Source organism: Schistocerca serialis, chromosome 4 (assembly GCF_023864345.2).
Source record: "Schistocerca serialis cubense isolate TAMUIC-IGC-003099 chromosome 4, iqSchSeri2.2, whole genome shotgun sequence".
NCBI lineage: Eukaryota > Metazoa > Arthropoda > Insecta > Orthoptera > Acrididae > Schistocerca > Schistocerca serialis.
In genome coordinates, this window is record NC_064641.1 from 548,939,539 (window position 1) to 548,957,879 (window position 18,341).

The following is an 18,341-nucleotide window of genomic DNA, read 5'->3' on the forward strand; positions in this document are numbered from 1 at the left end:
GTGCTGTCATTTGTTACATCTGTGATACCTATCTCTGATTTATATTAGCTTTCTGCTATCTGCGTGGTTGGCGCATCGTTTTCATTAATCTGTGTTGGAATTATGTAATACATTTATATCGGATATGAGAAAGTTCCAGAATATCGTTCTAGAATAAGTTATATCGAGTATGTTCGAGAAGTATCGATTGTGGTGACAGCTATGTTTGTGTATATATGCGTGAGTGATGAGGCGCAATAGATAGTCTTCGTGTGTCTTTTGTAAAGTGAACATATGTATATTTTAATAAAGTATTTTATAAGTAAAAGTGTGAACGTGATTCAAAACATGATAGCAGAGCGTGGTTGAAAAGAAAAGTAGAAGTTAAATATTATATTGTGGCCGTCGCGTGTTATTCAGAAAGTTCGACATGGCTGATATAACTATTCCTGTATTTGATGGCGAGGACTATGGGAACTAGAAGCAGAGGATAATCATGTACCTAAAAATGAAGAAATGCCATACAGTGACTACGAGGGCAAAAGTGAGTTCAGACAACGAAACGTGGGATGAAGAGGACTTGAAGGCTATCAACTATATTTATGGTGCAATCACAAATAAGCAACTAGAATTCATGAGTGACAGAGAAAGTGCTTTCGAGATCATGGAGAAATTTGATGAATTATATTCGAAAGAGTCTACAGCCCTTCAAATATTATGCAGAAACAAGTTGGACAAATTGAGGTTAAGTGATTACAGTGATACGGGGACATTTTTCAGTGCATTTGAAAAAACTGTAAATGAGCTGAAATCTGCAGGCACTAAAGCAACGGAAAAGGAGAAGTTAAATTATATGCTGCGAACGTTACCAGAGTCAATGAGCTATATTGGGGACTTAGTGGACGTCTTGAAGGAAGAGGACCAGACAGTTGAATACGTTAAAAGTAAGATTCAATTACTGAATGCAAAAACTGGAAATGAAGAGGTAAAATCAAATGCATTTCACACAGAAAGAAAATTGAATTCAAGAAATCAGGAGCAAGTATGTTATCAATGCGGCAAAGCAGCTCACTTCAAACGTGATTGTAACCAGGGAAGAACAAGTAACAGAGGCACATGGCATCGTGGAGTACATTTTCAAAGTGGCGACAGAGGTAATGGAAATATGCAGCGTGGAGGCTATAGCAATGTACAGCGTGGAAATTACGGCAACATGCAGCGTGGAGGTTATGGCAGCAGGCAACGTGGTCGAGGAGAGCAGCATGGTTTTAGCAGCGGTCGGCATCACAGCAAGCAAGGTTACCATCAGAGTGATCATGGTATGAGTAGTTTTATAACAGAGGTTAATTCTATGATAGGTCAAAATAGAACAGTAGAGTCAAGTAACAACAATCAAATTCAAATCAATTGGTTATTAGACAGTGGCTGTACTGATCATGTTATTAATAATGAGGAATATTTTTCTAAGAGTATAACTTTAAAACAACCTATAAATGTAAAAATTGCTGATGGAAAAATTTTGCAAGCTACTAAAGTTGGTAATGTAATTAGTAATTTTCCTGTCTATGATCATATGGTTCCAATTAATATGCGAGATGTTTTCTTTGTAAAAGACATAGACAAAAACTTGATCAGTTATGCAAAAATTACAGATAATCACAAAATTGTCTCGGTAGGGAATAATGCAAAAATTTTTGATAAAGCTAATGGATTGATTGCGATTGCATGGAAAGAGAGTAGGTTGTATAAAATGAGTAGTACTATTAATAAAGGAGAAGTTAATATTAATGTTATGAGTAAAGACAATAATATGACAACAAAGGAAAAATGGCACCGCATTTTGGGACATGTTAATTTCAATTATCTAAATACTTTATGTAAACATCAATTGTTAGATGGGGTTCGTTCAGAACTAGAATCAGAATTTATGAAATGTAAAATCCGTATCGAAAACAAAATGCATAATGTTCCTTTTAAAAATAATAGAACCAAAGCAAAAGAAATCTTAGAAATTGTTCACACAGATCTAAATGGGCCTCACTCAACTACTGGAATGCATGGGGAAAGATATTTTCTTTCTTTCATTGATGATTACAGTAAGGCAGCTCGTGTTTACACCATAAAATCTAAAGATCAAGTATACAATTGTTTTGTAGAGTATATTAATGAAGTTGAGAATCTCACTGGGAAAACTGTTAAAAAGATAAGATGTGACAATGGGAAGGAATATTTAAATGAAAATGTCTATGAATTTGTGACACAAAATGGTAAACTTTTGCAGTGCAAATAGTCCGGAAAGCTTTGAGGAGGCGATTAACAGCGCCGAATCAAATTATTGGGAAAAAGCGATGAATAAGGAAATTGATTGCTTGAACAAAAACAAAACATGGGAATTAGTAGATAAACCAGTTGATAAAGAAGCCATTGATGTAAAGTGGGTTTTCACAAAGAAATCAGAAAGTGTTTACAAAGCAAGATTAGTTGTCAGGGGGTTTCAACAAAAAGAAGTCGTTGAGGATATTTATTCTCCAGTAACCAATATGCAAACATTAAAGATTTTGTTGTCATACTGATGTCAAGAAGGTTTGGTTATAGAACAAATGGACGTGGAGACTGCGTTTCTAAATTGTAAAGTTTTATCTGAAGTTTATGTAAAGCAGCCAAGAGGATATGATGATGGTACGGATAGAGTCTGTAAATTGTATAAAGCATTGTATGGTTTGCGAGAAAGCTCATGAGCTTGGTACAATTGTCTTGATGAGTTTTTAAGAAGTTTAGGTTTTAAAAGGAGTAAATATGATTATTGTCTTTATGTATTGCGAGATGGAGATGTCTTGATTTATTTGATTATTTTTGTCGACGATTTGCTCATTTGCTGTGTGAGAAAAGAAAAAATTGTTAAGATTAAGAACTTATTGTCAAAACGATTTAATACGAAAGATTTAGGTGAGGTAAAAAGATATCTTGGCATCGATATTAATTATGATTGTGAAACAAGAGTTATGAGTTTGAGTCAAGACAAATATATTGATTCGTTAGCTGTGAAATATAAAATTGAAGATTCGATCTTGTACAAAACTCCAATGGAAGTAAATTTAAAGTTAGAACCAGCGTATGAAGATTGTAATGACGTTAGATATAGAAACTTGATAGGTGCACTCTTGTACGTAAGTTCGGGTACTAGACCAGATATTAGCTATAGTGTGAATTACTTGAGCAGATTCCAAAGTTGTTACAGTTGTACTCATTTTAACTATGCTTTGAGAATTTTGAAATATTCATATTTAACTAAAGATTTGAAATTAAACTATTGTAGGAATGAAAGTGCTGAGATATTAGATTGTTTTGTGGATTCAGATTGGGCAGGTGATAGTGTGGATAGAAAGTCAACTTCTGGTTATGTAATTAGATTATTTGGTAATGTTGTATTTTGGAAGTCAAGAAAACAAGCGAGTGTTACAAAGGCTTCAACTTTCGAAGAATATGTAGCATTGTCTGAAGCTGTAAGCGAGGTGAAACTTGTACATGATATTTTAGACATTTTTAATGTTAAATTTGAAAAACCTATTGTCATATATGAAGATAATTCAGGAGCATTAAATATAGCGAAGTTTGGTAATTTTACAAAGAATTCAAAATACATAGAAGTGCATTACCATTTTGTGAATGAGTATTATTTACAGGGACTCATTGATATTGTTAAAGTAGATTCAAATGAAAATGTTGCAGATATATTCACAAAGTCGTTATGTAAAGAAAAATTCATTAAAATTAGGAATATGTTAAACATTGCGATATAAATGCAAGGAGGTGTGTTGGAATTATGTAATACATTTATATTGGATATGAGAAAGTTCCAGAACATCGTTCTAGAATAAGTTATATCGAGTATGTTCGAGAAGTATCGATTGTGGTAACAGCTATGTTTGTGTATATATGCGTGAGTGATGAGGCGCAATAGATAGTCTTCGTGTGTCTTTTGTAAAGTGAACATATGTATATTTTAATAAAGTATTTTATAAGTAAAAGTGTGAACGTGATTCAAAACAATCTGTTTGTGCAAATCACAATCATCTTGGCCAATTGCACCTTGTGTATTATGATCAACAATGTTAAACTTTTGGTCAGCCATTTTGGTCATGCTAGCAATTACCAAAAAAACTAATAAAAATCAGTAGAAATTTTTTTATGTAAATAAATCTTGCACCTGAAGCCTGCAATTTCCTACGAAATCGCGTTTCGATAAATTCCTCTCAATTTGTCGAAAAGTATTATGACAGAAATGATTGAAATTTATGTAATAATTTATGCTATACTGATAAGTCAAAGTTTGGAATGATTTTCGAGTCCCTTCGAGTAATAAATTTTCTATTAGGGAAACAGGGAGGAAAAATGAAAGAAAGCTAACAACAACAACATAATAATGCAAGCTATTGTGCAAATTTTCTACCTTCTCTGCATGGTCAAGCAACTCACTTACATCTTCCATTGGTGGATAAACTGGTCTTTTTAATTACCTGCTCCTCGTTTTTTATATTATGCTCCTCGTTTTCATATAACGTGGCTTTAGCTGCACTGGTATTCATACAATAAGAAAATAGACAAAAGCTAGTTTTTCTTTTACACAATAATGATAAAATCTTTGCGTATGTTCATTTAACGTTTGCTAGGAAAAGTCTGTTCATGTTTAGCTATGACTTTGTCCTGTCACAGTCGCCAGTCGTATTAGTCTGTTGGTTGGTTTTGGAATAACCGTGCTGAGAGGCAGCCCAACAGCTAACACAAAGAGTACCGTACGAATCGGCATGAAATTTACATAATGAGAGATAATTACTACTTGCAGTACAGGAATTAAAGCATGGATTCGTGTGCAGACTAAACAGTTACCATGAACCGTCTTCCTTGAAGCATAAGAAAAATACAATGCAATGTACAAAAAAATGGTTCAAATGGCTCTGAGCACTATGGGACTCAACTGCTGTGGTCATCAGTCCCCTAGAACTTAGAACTACTTAAACCTAACTAACCTAAGGACATCACACACATCCATGCCCGAGGCAGGATTCGAACCTGCGACCGTAGCAGTCGCACGGTTCCGGACTGCGCGCCTAGAACCGCGAGACCACCGCGGCCGGCGCAATGTACAAATACTGAAGTCACAGAAATGAATAATGTATATAGGATAATTTTTCTTACTCTGTCCGTGGAGATTTTTTAGAATGTCTGATTTTGCAACAAGCTTGGTGCTCGACATAACGTCAGTTGTTCAATTATTACACACACACACACACACACACACACACACACACACACACACACATACACACACAGAGAGATATATATATATATATATATATATATATATATATATATATATATATATATATATATATATATATATATATATATATATATATATATATAATAAAAGTAACTATCAGGTTGCACTGATATAATTAATTTTAATTAAACACAAGTACTCTCAACTGAGATGAAACAAAAGTTGTTACAAAAAAATTGAATATTCTCCAGACATTTCTCTTCTAATACAAAGATAATTTTAAAAGTCTATCTTTGCTGTCTTCTGTGGCAATGTACAAATTTCTTATTACTAATGAGAAAAAGAAAACATTCATACAAATTGATGATGAGAAAAAATAAGAAGGTCTGATATTGGGAGCTAGGTGTTTAGGTATTACACACCTGTTTATGGGCCTTCTAAAGGAAACCTTTAGTACCTACACAGGTGTGATAATAACGCTTCACTATGTTGTCAGCATGGATCCTTTACAGGCTGACAGTGGCTCTACAACAGCCAGGAATAGAACTCCGTGAGAGAGAATCAAACTTGCCCTGTGAGTCAATCTATGGGAAGTAGAAAGTAGCCATGTACAGACAAGTGCAGGAAGAGCTCAGTATATGGCTGGTGTGGATGGCTAATGGTTTAGCTCTCAGCAAGACACACAGCACGATATGCTAGGTGATGTCCATGGTAGTGAAACTATGGGTAAGACCATCCTGCTGCCACCTGGAGGTAAACACCTCCACCAGCACGTTTGCCCATGCTGTGTGTGACGTGCATGCTCCATGGCAGGTTTCTGCATTATCCAACTGCAATACCCATGGCAGGTTTCTTCTTCATGCCTCTGCAATGCCCATCTCAGCTTGTCTACTTCTACTGTGATGTCTACTGGTGGAGATATTAAATTCTTCCCCCCTGCAAAGGCCACATAGGGCCAAAAATGAACATGCCTGGGTTGTGACCTCCAACACAGAACCTGAGTGGCCCTGGAGAACCTGGACCTGGCAGTGGACCAACCACCAAAGGAGGCAACGCCAATGCTGTAGAAGGGCATGGGGGCTGTGGCAAGGAGGATCCACTGGTGACAATGGAGGTGATGTCACCTCCATCAGTGAGAGGAAAGGAGGTAGAGGAGGAGGAGGAGGAGGGTGGATCAAAATCCATGAGTTTCACATTGGCAGGTGCAGGTGTAGGCTTCAGCTGTGGGCAATGGGAGGAAAAGAGAATGTGTAGAGGCGGTGACAATGGGGGAGCCCACCACTGCAAATGGTAGCCCTCCCTCCAAACAATGTTGTGACCCAATCTGCCACCCCACAGCCCAGCAGACCATGGCAGTGATGTCTCAACAAGGGTGAGGGCACAGTTGACTTGCATGGTGGGTCAGCTACTCTCTACCAGCATCCACAACCACAACAATTGCCAACATCTGTGGCCCACCACAACACCTGGCAACTACCCCAGCCACCAGTTGATGGACTGGGGCCAAACTGTAGCCCTGGGAGGAAATTGCAGCAGTCAATGTTGAGCTGTGGCATGTGACTCAGGTTGGAGCAAATCCAGGGGACTCAGCTGCTGGCACCCATGTAAATGTTCCCATGGACTGCATCCAATGACTGGCATTGCCCAGTATGTAGGTGTAAAACTCAATAATGCATTGTCACAGGAAGTGACAGACAAGGACTTCATCATTTGGCTCTCAAATGTACCCATGAAGCACTCCATTTCCAGATTAGAAGCTGGGTGAAGCAGAGTGGCAGTCAGATCCTGGATACCACTGCAAATGCAAAAGTCCTCAAACTCCCAAAACACTAATTGTCGAATGTTGTCAGATACCTCAATGGCAAAAATGAAATGATCGTATGGCATTTTTGGCCGGGATGTCCATTTGAGTTCGGCTGCGAAGTGCAAGTTTTATTTCACTAGGAATCACATGGGGCTACTTGCGGCTGATAATGAGGATGAACTGATGATGAGGAAAATGCAACACCCAGTCCACAAGCAGAGAAATTCTCCATCCTGCCCGGGAATCGAGCCTGGGCTCAGTGCATGGGAGGCAAGCATGTTATCACCCAGCTAAGCAGGTGCACAACTTGGCAGTCATCAACTTGGAGGAAAACTTGGGTATGTACAGGAAACATTAAAATACATGAACCACCAACAAACAACATGCAGCCCAAAACAGGGCCAGCAAAATTGACATACCCCCTGTCGCAATGGTGCTCTGGGACTCATCATGGAAAGAACTAGCATTGCAGTGCAACCTGGTTCTGTGCAAAAGCTCTACAAGAAAGTCTCAGATTTTCAGTGTCGTGATCAATTATTGACCAATAGGTGTCTTTGCACCAATGTCTTCATATGACTCATACCTCAGTGCGACATACATGGCAATTGGAGTATGCAAGGATACAACAATGGGGACTGACCACACAACAGCATGCACTTTCATGGTAAGCGTGAGAACTCCATCGACAACAATCCAACAAAGGAAATTGTATGCCATGCTTGAAACACACCCGAAAAGACATGCTCCAGTCAACTCAACTTGACCATGGGAATTATATACTGCAAAAGCAGGTCAGCAGCCATGGTAATTGTGGCTTCACGTGCCTTCAAAGTCTGACATGGTCCACTGCAAGGCATTATGCAATGAAAATACAGGAACCTCCTGCTGATCGAACTCCAGATCAGGCCCCACCAGTAGCCCCATTAGGCATCACCATTAAAGTGCTGGGCTGTGGACCGGGCAATGAATGTCATAACAATAGCCACTTAGAAAGACACCCCACTGCTGTGACTGATGGGCAGTCCTGTCAGGGAGCTTGGAATAAGGGTCAAATAAGAAACCAACAACTTGTGGTCACTGATGATGAGGATCCTTGCCCTATAGAGGAAGAAGTGAAACTTTTAACCCTGAATATAATAGCTAGCATCTCCTTTCTTTCCTGTGAATAATTATGATGTGCAACACAATCATTTTGATGCATAATTGATGAGTTGTTCGGTTACTGTCTTTGGTACAAGATGGCACCAGTATCATGCTGGCATAAGTCACAAGACAGAGTTAAAGGATTATCTGACGTAAAGGAAGCCACATGGGGTGCAGAACACAAATGCTGCTTGAGAGGCTGAAAGGCCCATTGACAATCTGCAGACCAGATAATCTGTGATGAATGATATTATTTTTTTTCTTCGTTCTTTTCCTTTTATACATGTAAGCTATATATACATAAAGCCAAAGGTAAATTAACAAGTAGATTTGTGGCAGAGATAATGTTTTGATACAAAAAAGAGAAGAGGTACGCTCTTCATTGATTAATTTCTGTATCTTCACCTGTTTGTTTCTATAAGTGGTAGCGGATGGATGCATGACGAGATCCGTCATACCAGTATTGTTTAAAAATGTGTATTTCAAGTGTACATTAAAAGTGTTAGAAAAAATTACTAGAAAAGTAATATTTTTTTAAACATTCACATCGACCACACCTGTCTGTTCATCATTTCGCCTGTGCCGAGATTCCTGCATCCAGACTCTCAGAGCAGACAAGAGGAATTTGCGTGAGCAGCAGAGGAGCAATCCTGGATTGGCATTGTTTTAATCAGGACTACGCACAATGGAATTAATGTGAAGAAGTATGTAACTTAAATGATGAATATTGATCTTAGATGTATTGACATTGAAGGTCTGTTGGTATTAGTACCAGTTAAAGTTCACCCAGGATCTGTGTACCTTCCAATTTCTTTCAATTATTCTCTTGAATTAATTTTTTTAATTATTCAAGCAACAATTATTAATGAGTTTCCATTATTTATCCACTTACCTATATGCCACTATTCAGTGGTGACCATTTAAAGGACAGCGCTGAGCGAAATATGAACAGACATTTCAATCCTTGAGAAAAAAAAAATTTGAGATAAATGATTCATTTAATTGTTACCAGAAACTAATGAAACTTTTGTTGTACTTGTTATATCACCATGAGATTACGAATAAGAAAAACATTGAAGGAGCAAATTAAAATTAAATTCTGCCTACAAATGAGATGCTTCAGAAATTCTGATTTCAGCGGTAAATATAGGAAGCTGCTACGCTGTATGTTTATGTGGCTGCACTTGGTGCCATCCCTCTGGCAGTAGATAATCTCTTATCCTTCCAATTAATATCCTTCATGGAAAGTGCATTTCTAAAGGAAACATGAAAATTTGTATAAAGTCATCATTAAAGTGCAAGATAAGTCATTGAGTTCTATAAGACTGTGTGACTATAATCAGGTTTATTAGTGAAGACACAGCTAAATTTACTTTAATTGAAAAGTACAGATACAGAAAAAATTTCATGCTTGAAAAATTTTGTTCATTATTTTGTTATAAACTATTCACAATGGAGTCAAAGGAACTGGCCATTGTTGAAAATTCATTACAAAATGCAATATGCTAAGATGTCGGAAATCCGAGCTTGGCAACAGTTGAAGCTAACACGCCAACTTGTGAACTGGCCGGTGGCAACCAGAACAACGAAGTTGGCATCCCACTATCAAAAAATGATGACACTGGTAATAAAACTAATCATGATGTCACTCTTATGATGCTCGATGAGACAATTTCTCAGTTCTCATCCGGAAGCATTTTCCCAATACTGAAACTTAAGCATGCAACAGCGAAAATTCCTTTGATTGTTTGCTTACGACCTTGGGAATGCAAGAACAGGAAATCGTTCATAAAAATAATGTAAGTACTAGTGAGACATACAATCTGATACAACTCATGCAATTAATAACACAAAAGTTCAAACATTAGTTCACAAAAACATCCAGAAATTATAGGACATCAGTTTACACAATAGATCACATAACTTCAGGCTGGCTCTGAGCACTATGGGACTCAACTGCTGAGGTCATTAGTCCCCTAGAACTTAGAACTAGTTAAACCTAACTAACCTAAGGACATCACAAACATCCATGCCCGAGGCAGGATTCGAACCTGCGACCGTAGCGGTCTTGCGGTTCCAGACTGCAGCGCCTTTAACTGCACGGCCACTTCGGCCGGCCATAACTTCAGGAAAATATAGGACAATAGCTTACACAGCAAAGTCAAGCATTTAACGATTTCTAGAATAGTATTAGTCAACAGTTCAGTGATGTCAGTAAAAGTATATGCACTGAATTATCCGACGAGCTATCTGAGAAGTTGACAGAGCTAGGTTGATTGGTTGGCTGATTTGGGGGAGGGGACCAAACAGCGAGATCATCGGTCCCATTGGATTTGGAAAGGATGGGGGAAGGAAGTCGGCCGTACCCTTTCAAAAGAACCATCCTGGCATTTGCCTGAAGCGATTTAGGGAAATCATGGAAAACCTAAATCAGGAAGGCCGCGCGCGGGTTGAAGCGTCGTCCTTCCGAATGCGAGTCCAGTATGTTAACCACTGCGACAGAGCTAGATAAACAACTAAAACAAGGAATAATTACTGATAAATATCGCAATATAAATACGTTAACGGAAAAAGTATCATTTGTAGACGATAAACAGAAACAACTTTCAGGTGAGTTACAAAACCTTAGTGAAGCATACTCTCAAATTCAGGAGACGCAATCCCCTATGGATGCGTCAGTAAAAAATGCGACGAATGCAGTCAGTAAGCTGCAAGATGTATGCAAAAACTTACCCTACAGAAGTACAAAAGTTAAGTCTAAGAGTGGTCAACTTTTAGCTTAAATAGATTCAGGTTTAAAGGAAGCAGAGGAGAGGTTACAAGGCAGTATTGTTAAAACTCCTGATATTCCAAAACAACATTTGACAGAAAACAAACCCAAGCTTTTAGAGAAGTTAGAATCTAAGCCCTGGTTACCCACGATGCGGGGCTGGCCCATCGGAGGAAAATAGCGAAGGTTGCAGAATGCAACAACACTTGCCACCAGCTGTACCTGTCGAGCAAACACAATTGCCATGCGCTACACCGCAAGCCAACACAAACACGCCTGTCACTGACAGCGCAGTGTGTTTGTCAACATTACTTGCAGACGAGGAATTACTTAGGCACCGACAATTTCCAGTATTTACCTCTGAATGGAAAGAACAAACCCCATAGTCTTTATCAGAGCGTTTTTAAATGTTTTGCCTCGTACCTGGACCAAAGTCCAGGAAATTAGAATTGTTGTCAGAACACACAGGCTGGCGTTCTGCTATGGGCTATGGACATGGCGGAATGTTGCCGCTACTACGAACAGTCTGAGAGAGCCTTTCTGGATAAATATTGGCCTGAGGCCGTACAAGAGAGGCTCAGACATGAAGTATTCAACCTAGCTCCATTCAGTAGCAAACATGGAAGCTTAAGAGGCTATTCTGAAAAATATTTGAATAAAACCACATACTGGATGAATCCTGTATCTCAAGTAGACGTGCTGAAAATTTTAAGGAGCCATTTTCCTGACCTCATTAGGGAAAAACTCATTACCATTCCAGAACACGGAACTGAATACTTTGTATCTGTACTGAACTTAATAGATTTGATATACGAAGACAGACCAGTACAGCCCAAGCCTGTTAATATGCAGATAGTACCACAGATATTTATGGACCAATAAGTGAACAACGGATTCGTAGTACAACACAGTTGGCAAGCTTACCCCCCACACACCTATGGTAACGGTAATGGTAATCACAATGGCAATGGAGAAAACCGTAAATTCAAATATGAAAGAAATGGACAAAATTTAACAAAAACATCTTCAACAGGCAAGTAGTGAGTAGCGAGCTTGTACAATATGTGCACACACAAGCTACTGGCAATAATCAGCTGATTGCTTGGCAAACGCAAAACAGTACCAGACAGCTGAATAATCCACAGACAGTGGGATTCTGCCAGAAAAGTAATGCACATGTATCAAATAATGCGCAAAGACAAAAAGAATTTCAGTCGAGAGCCTCCCAGGATAGTAATTGGCGTAATCAAACACCAACAGTCCATACGGTGAAAGTTATGCCTAACCCAGAGACTGATGCCACTGCGACGTCGGAAAATTTGAATCAGTCATGGTAGGCCTCTGATCTGTGACCTTGGAGCAGAGTTGGAGCATGAGCTTGATCGACACTTGCTTTATCAGGTACGATCAAGGTAGTGATGCGAAAGATGATCTGTATCAAAGTAATGAGGATACACAGAAAAACTTGACAGAGAGCAAGGTACAAGCTACTATTAAAGCCAAAATATTTGACCTTGATGTATCCATTGTGCTTGACACAGGTGTTACAACTAATTTGATGTCAGAGGGATCCTTTCAAGAACTGAAGAAACGTGAGTCTGTAATGCCAGTGCAAAATTGCAAGGTACAAACTGCCACTGGTCAGAAAAAGAAAGGAGTCAAAATACAAGCCTTAATTCCTGTAGAATTAGGACAGCTTTTTGTATGATGCAACTTTTTGATAGTAGAGAAATTAATAGTTGATTGTTTAATAAGTAAGGATACTTTTACGACACACCAATTACAAATTGGTATAGGAAACTGCCAATCTCATTTCACAGTAAATAACCAATTATTTGTAATAGACCTAATCAGGGGAAGTACTAACAGACGTAAAACTGAAGTTACTCACAATTTTGAGGTTCAGTTGGTAAATCCCATAATTATGTTTGTCAACACATACAAAAATAACGACCAGTCAGCAGCAGAAGAAGTAAACATCGACACCATAAGCACAAAGGTAAGTGAATCAAAGCGCTTGTCTCAATAACAAGCGGAACTTAGGGAACTGATAATTGCTCATATACGTGCATTTGAAAAAAGACCAGGTATCATTAAGGATTTTGTGTATAAAATGGAAGTATATCCTCATGTTTCTTTTATTCTACTTCATACCCTCTACCACAGACAAAGAGGGATGCACTAAGAAAAGACATTAACAGGATGCTTGAATGGGGCATAACAAAACCATCATTTTCCCCTTATTGTAGTCCTATTTTGGCGGTGAGTAAGCCAGACAGCAAGGTTCACTTGGTCCTCGACGCACGTAACATTAATAAGATTATTGTACCAGTCCAAACACATCCTGCCAATTTAGAGGAACAGCTTATGAAATTCCATGATGCTAAATTTTTTACTATAATCGACCTCCTGTTTTCATGTTGGCAAATAAATGTACATGAAGAAAGTCGGAGGTATACCGCCTTCGTATATGGGGGGCAAGAGCTTCGAATTTCAAGTATTACTGTTTGGATTGAATGCAAGTGAGGGTGTATTTATTTCTGCACTGGACAAAGTGCTAGGGCCTGAACTTTTGAGTGAGGTACCAGTATACGTGGAAGACCTTTCAGTCGCTACATCCACTTGGGTACAACACCGAAGATTAATTGACCAAGTATTGGGCCACTTTTCCGAATATGCAGTAACAGCTAATCTCAAGAAATATAATTTCAGACAAGAAAAGGTAAATTTTTTAGGACACACAATCTCTTTGAATGGCATACTGCCATTAGGAACTGCCCTGTTCCTCAAAACAAGAGGCAATTGAAGGCATACTTAGGCCTAGTCTCATTTTCCAGGAAATTCATCCCTATCCAACTTATGAACATTGATGCTTTACTCAATCTTCTCCAGATAAACAGACCTTGGTTATGGAATGAGTGGTGTCAAAATGATCTCAAGAACATCGAGCAATCCTTATTAAATGCTAATATTGTATCTCAAACAGATATGGAGAAGGATTTTTTAAATGCATCAACGCGTCTTCTCAAGGTCTGGGTGCATGCACTTTTCAAATGGTAGAAGAAGAGGGAAATCTCATCCCTAAAGTAATTAGCTTTACCAGCTGCACCTTATTCGAAGCTGAAAATTCACGTTTAGTTATAGTGTCGCATGGTTTGGCCATAATTTGGTCCTAAAAAAGTCTGAATTTCCTTTGGGGCAAACTCACAAAAGTATACCGAGACCATCAGTCTCTATCATTTTTGTTAACATGTAAATTGCTACACCGATGGATGGCCAGGTGGTGTATGTATCTTCAAGAATTCGATTTCGAAATTGCATACATAAAAGGAAACCAAAACGTAATAGCTGATGCTCCTTCTCGATTACCATAAGACTTACAGGAATTCAAAGATCTTTTAGAGCAGGAAGGTGAAATAAGAGCCATGTTGATGGAGTACAAACCACTCTGACCATACTATGTCTGTGACCATACAAGGAACAATTACAGCCGGAAGACAAACGATAGAGAAGGTAAGAGTGAAAAAATAAAAAATGGCGGTGAAAAGTTAAAAAGGTTATTCGCTATTCACAATGGTGTTCTGTTCCATAGGAACCATACTGAACAAGAACAATGGTGCATGTGTTTGACAGAGGAATATGTGGTTGATTTTATCTTATATACAACAGTACTTGGGGCCATTTTGGCACTGTAAAATGCACTGACAAAATAGGTAAACATCATTACTTCCCCAACTTTAGATGAAGAGTACTGCAGATGGTAAGAAAGTGTAGTGTTTGCCAGAAAGCAAAACATTCTAACATCTCCAAAGAGATGGGACAACATCCCATTGTAGCTAAAACACCTCTAGAAAAAGTATGGTTAGCTGTGGCTGGACCCTATCCGAGAGGTAGGGGAGGAGTAAAATATATAGTAGGTCTGTATATAGGACAGGCCAGAAGTATCTTTAATAAGATGAAAGATGCATTCTGTTCGAGAGACATTTGTTTAAACACAAAAATGAGGTTGCTAAGATGCTATGTATTCTCAAAATTATTATACGGAATGGAAGCGTGGACATTGAAAAAGAAGGACATGAACAGTTTAGAAGCTTTTGAAATGTGGGCATATAGAAGAATACTTAGAATTAGTTGGGTGTCGAGGATTACTAATCAAGATGTCCTAAGAAGAATGGGAAAGGAAAAAGAATTAATTAAAATTATTAAAGTAAGGAAGCTACAATATTTAGGCCATGTTATTAGGGGAGTAAATTACAAAATATTGCAAATAATACTAGAAGGGAAAATTTGTGGGAAGAGAACGAGGGGTAGAAGACGGACATCCTGGATTGACAATTTAAAAAATTGGTACAACTGTTCAACGTCAGAACTCCTTAGATCAGCCAAATCAAGATCAGAAATTGCCATGATGACAGCCAACCTTCTTAGAGGAGACGGCACATGAAGAAGAAGAAGGTCTGTATGATATTTGCGGAAAATATGCAAAACTGTGTGCGGTACAGAACATTACAGCAAGTACAATTATAAGACGAATCAAAGAGGATTATTTTGCAAAAGTAGGAAAACTAGAAGGCAAGTTAATAGATAATGCCTCATATTTTGTCAGATGTAAATGAAAAAAGTTTGTAGATTCCAATCTAATCAAACGCCTTTCAGTATTCAAATTTCATCTCGAAGCATCCTCCACAGCAAGGGTGTTTAAGGAATTCAACAGGTATGTGAGGGCTATAAACCTCACAAACATACCAAGTAGACTGAATATGTTACTCCCTTCTTACAAATTGTTAAGAACCTTCCACATACATCACCTGGATTTACACCAAATGAGCTGATATTCAATTACAGACAAGTAGACGAGTGGGGAAAACCTTTCCCCAAGATACCGATACTGGAATTATCACTGGATGAAAAAATATGACAATCAGCAATCAACATTGAAACCTGGGATAAATATAGGAAAGGAATTTATGACAGTAAATATGAGCAGACAAGAGGAATTTGCGCGAGCAGTGGAGGAGCAATCCTGTATTGGCACTGTTATAATCAGGACTACACACAATAGAATTAATGTGAAGAAGTACATAACTTAAATGATGAATATATATCTTAAAAGCATTGACATTGAAGGACTGTTGATATTAGTACCAGTTATACCTCACCCAGCAAAAGTGTACCTTCCATTTTCTTTCAGTTATTCTTTCCAATTAATTAAAAAAAAATGATTTCCATTATTTATCTGCCCACCTATATTCCACTATTCAACTGTTAATGCCCTTCTGACGATAGAATAGGCTGGAAGATGTGCATGGCCTAGGGAATGAACTGAGAATAATATAAAATCTTACCTGAAAAAGACTGGAGCTCCTTTAGATTCTTGCATACCAGTAGGTGACAGTGGCCCTGATGTGGTCGTCTATAGGGATGAAGGCCATTCTTTAGGAGGCATTGCAAAACTGACCGAAGATTGTGTAAATGCTCTTCCCGATTAGGACCCATGACACAGATGTCATCAAGGTAATTGACACAACAGGGAATGTGCTGAATCAGTTGCTCCAAATACCACTAGTAAATTACTGGCACAGACAAGATCCCAAAAGGTAAGAGATTAAACTGGTAAAGCCTAAAAAGGGGGCACTGAGGACCAGGAAAGTCTGATAAACCACATCCAATGGTAACTATAGGTAAGCATCACACAAGTTGATGCAGGCAAAATAGTCCACCTGACAACTTTACCAACTCTGTCTGCTGTGGAATGAGATACAAATCAGCAACACATTTCACGTTGACCATCTGTTCCAGATCATCACAAATGTGCATGGTGCTATTGGCTTCTGAATCACCATCAAAGGACCTCCATGAAATGGGAGAGACAATGCCCTTATCCTGTTAACACTGCAACTCAGCCTTTACCTTGTCACACATGGTGAAGGAATGGGATGGGTATGACAAAAATTGGATACCACTGACAACTCATAAGAAACAAACCTCAAAATGTGCTGCGTGGCTCAAGGCATTCTCAGCGGGCTGCAGCACAAAATTATGGAGTCCAAATCATGAAAAGTAACAGATTGAGACATTAAATGCACTTTGTCAATGATCTGGAACGAAAAATCAGAAAATGCATCGAGCATATAGATATTTTGCACTAACAATGATTTGATCGCTAACAAGGTAAGTTGCCATTCCACATTCTTATTACACATGTACCACTGTGGAGTTTACTGTAAGATACAACCAAATGGAGTGGTTGTTACAACTCTAGGCAACCCAAGAAGCTGATTGTCACTCCCAAGTTTACCAGGAATTCATCTGGCAGTCTGTCCATTATTAATGTCAGCATATTATGCTGGGGCAACATGTGCAGGGCATAGGATGCAGCCATGGCTTCAATGAAAGTACTAGAGTGTCCAATGGCTGACTAATGGCTCGCTGACTGTCGCAAACAGTTGCTAAATGACCTATCCACTGGCATAACACATGCATGGCCTCCATGAGTGGGCAGTTGTGACAAATATGCAACAAATGTCAGTCAGGGCAGGACCACTTGCTTGCCCAATGAGGAGGTGGAGAATGACACCGAGTACCCAAAAAATGTCACTGGAGGGAATTATGATGCTGCAAGTGGTGCGAACCTGCTGAGCTCGCCATGGGCAGCACCATGACACCACTGCACTGGAATTGTCAACGTTGGCAACACATAGTGACTTTACAGGAGACGAGGTCACCTGGAGTATCCTATAGGGCACCAAGGGCTGTTTACCACGCACACCCAATTGAACATCCCTCCAGTTATCAGAAAGGACACCAATGCCATAAGCTCATGTGCTTCCTCAATTGGGCCATGTTGTGTGCTGCTGCTGCTGCTATTGCAGGTGCTCGTCCTTCTGCAGGTGCAACCTACCCACCACGGTCAATACGCCTGCAGTGGCAAGAATTCCCTTGCCCAGTACGCTTAAGACCTCCTGAAGGCTTTCAAAAACAGGCAATACTCCCTAAAACTAACCCACAAACAGATTTGCAATGCCATTTTCTCACACAGTCCAAATCCTCCCACCAACCCAAATAATCAGCTAAAAAGTGCAGAGGGGTACATCCCCACCCTCAATATCACCCAGGGCTTTGATTATCTCCCATCATACCCTGAAACGAGCGACATCCTAACCAGAATCCTTCCACCCCTCTGTGGTGTTCTGTCAGCCACCCAACTTAATCAACATCCTAGTCCATTCCTGTATCACTGCCACTCCAAGCCCCTTGCCACACAGATCATATCCCTGTGGCAGACCAAGGTGCACAACCTGCCCATACCACCCACCCAACACATCCTATTCCAATTCTGTCATAGGTTTATTCTACCTATCAGA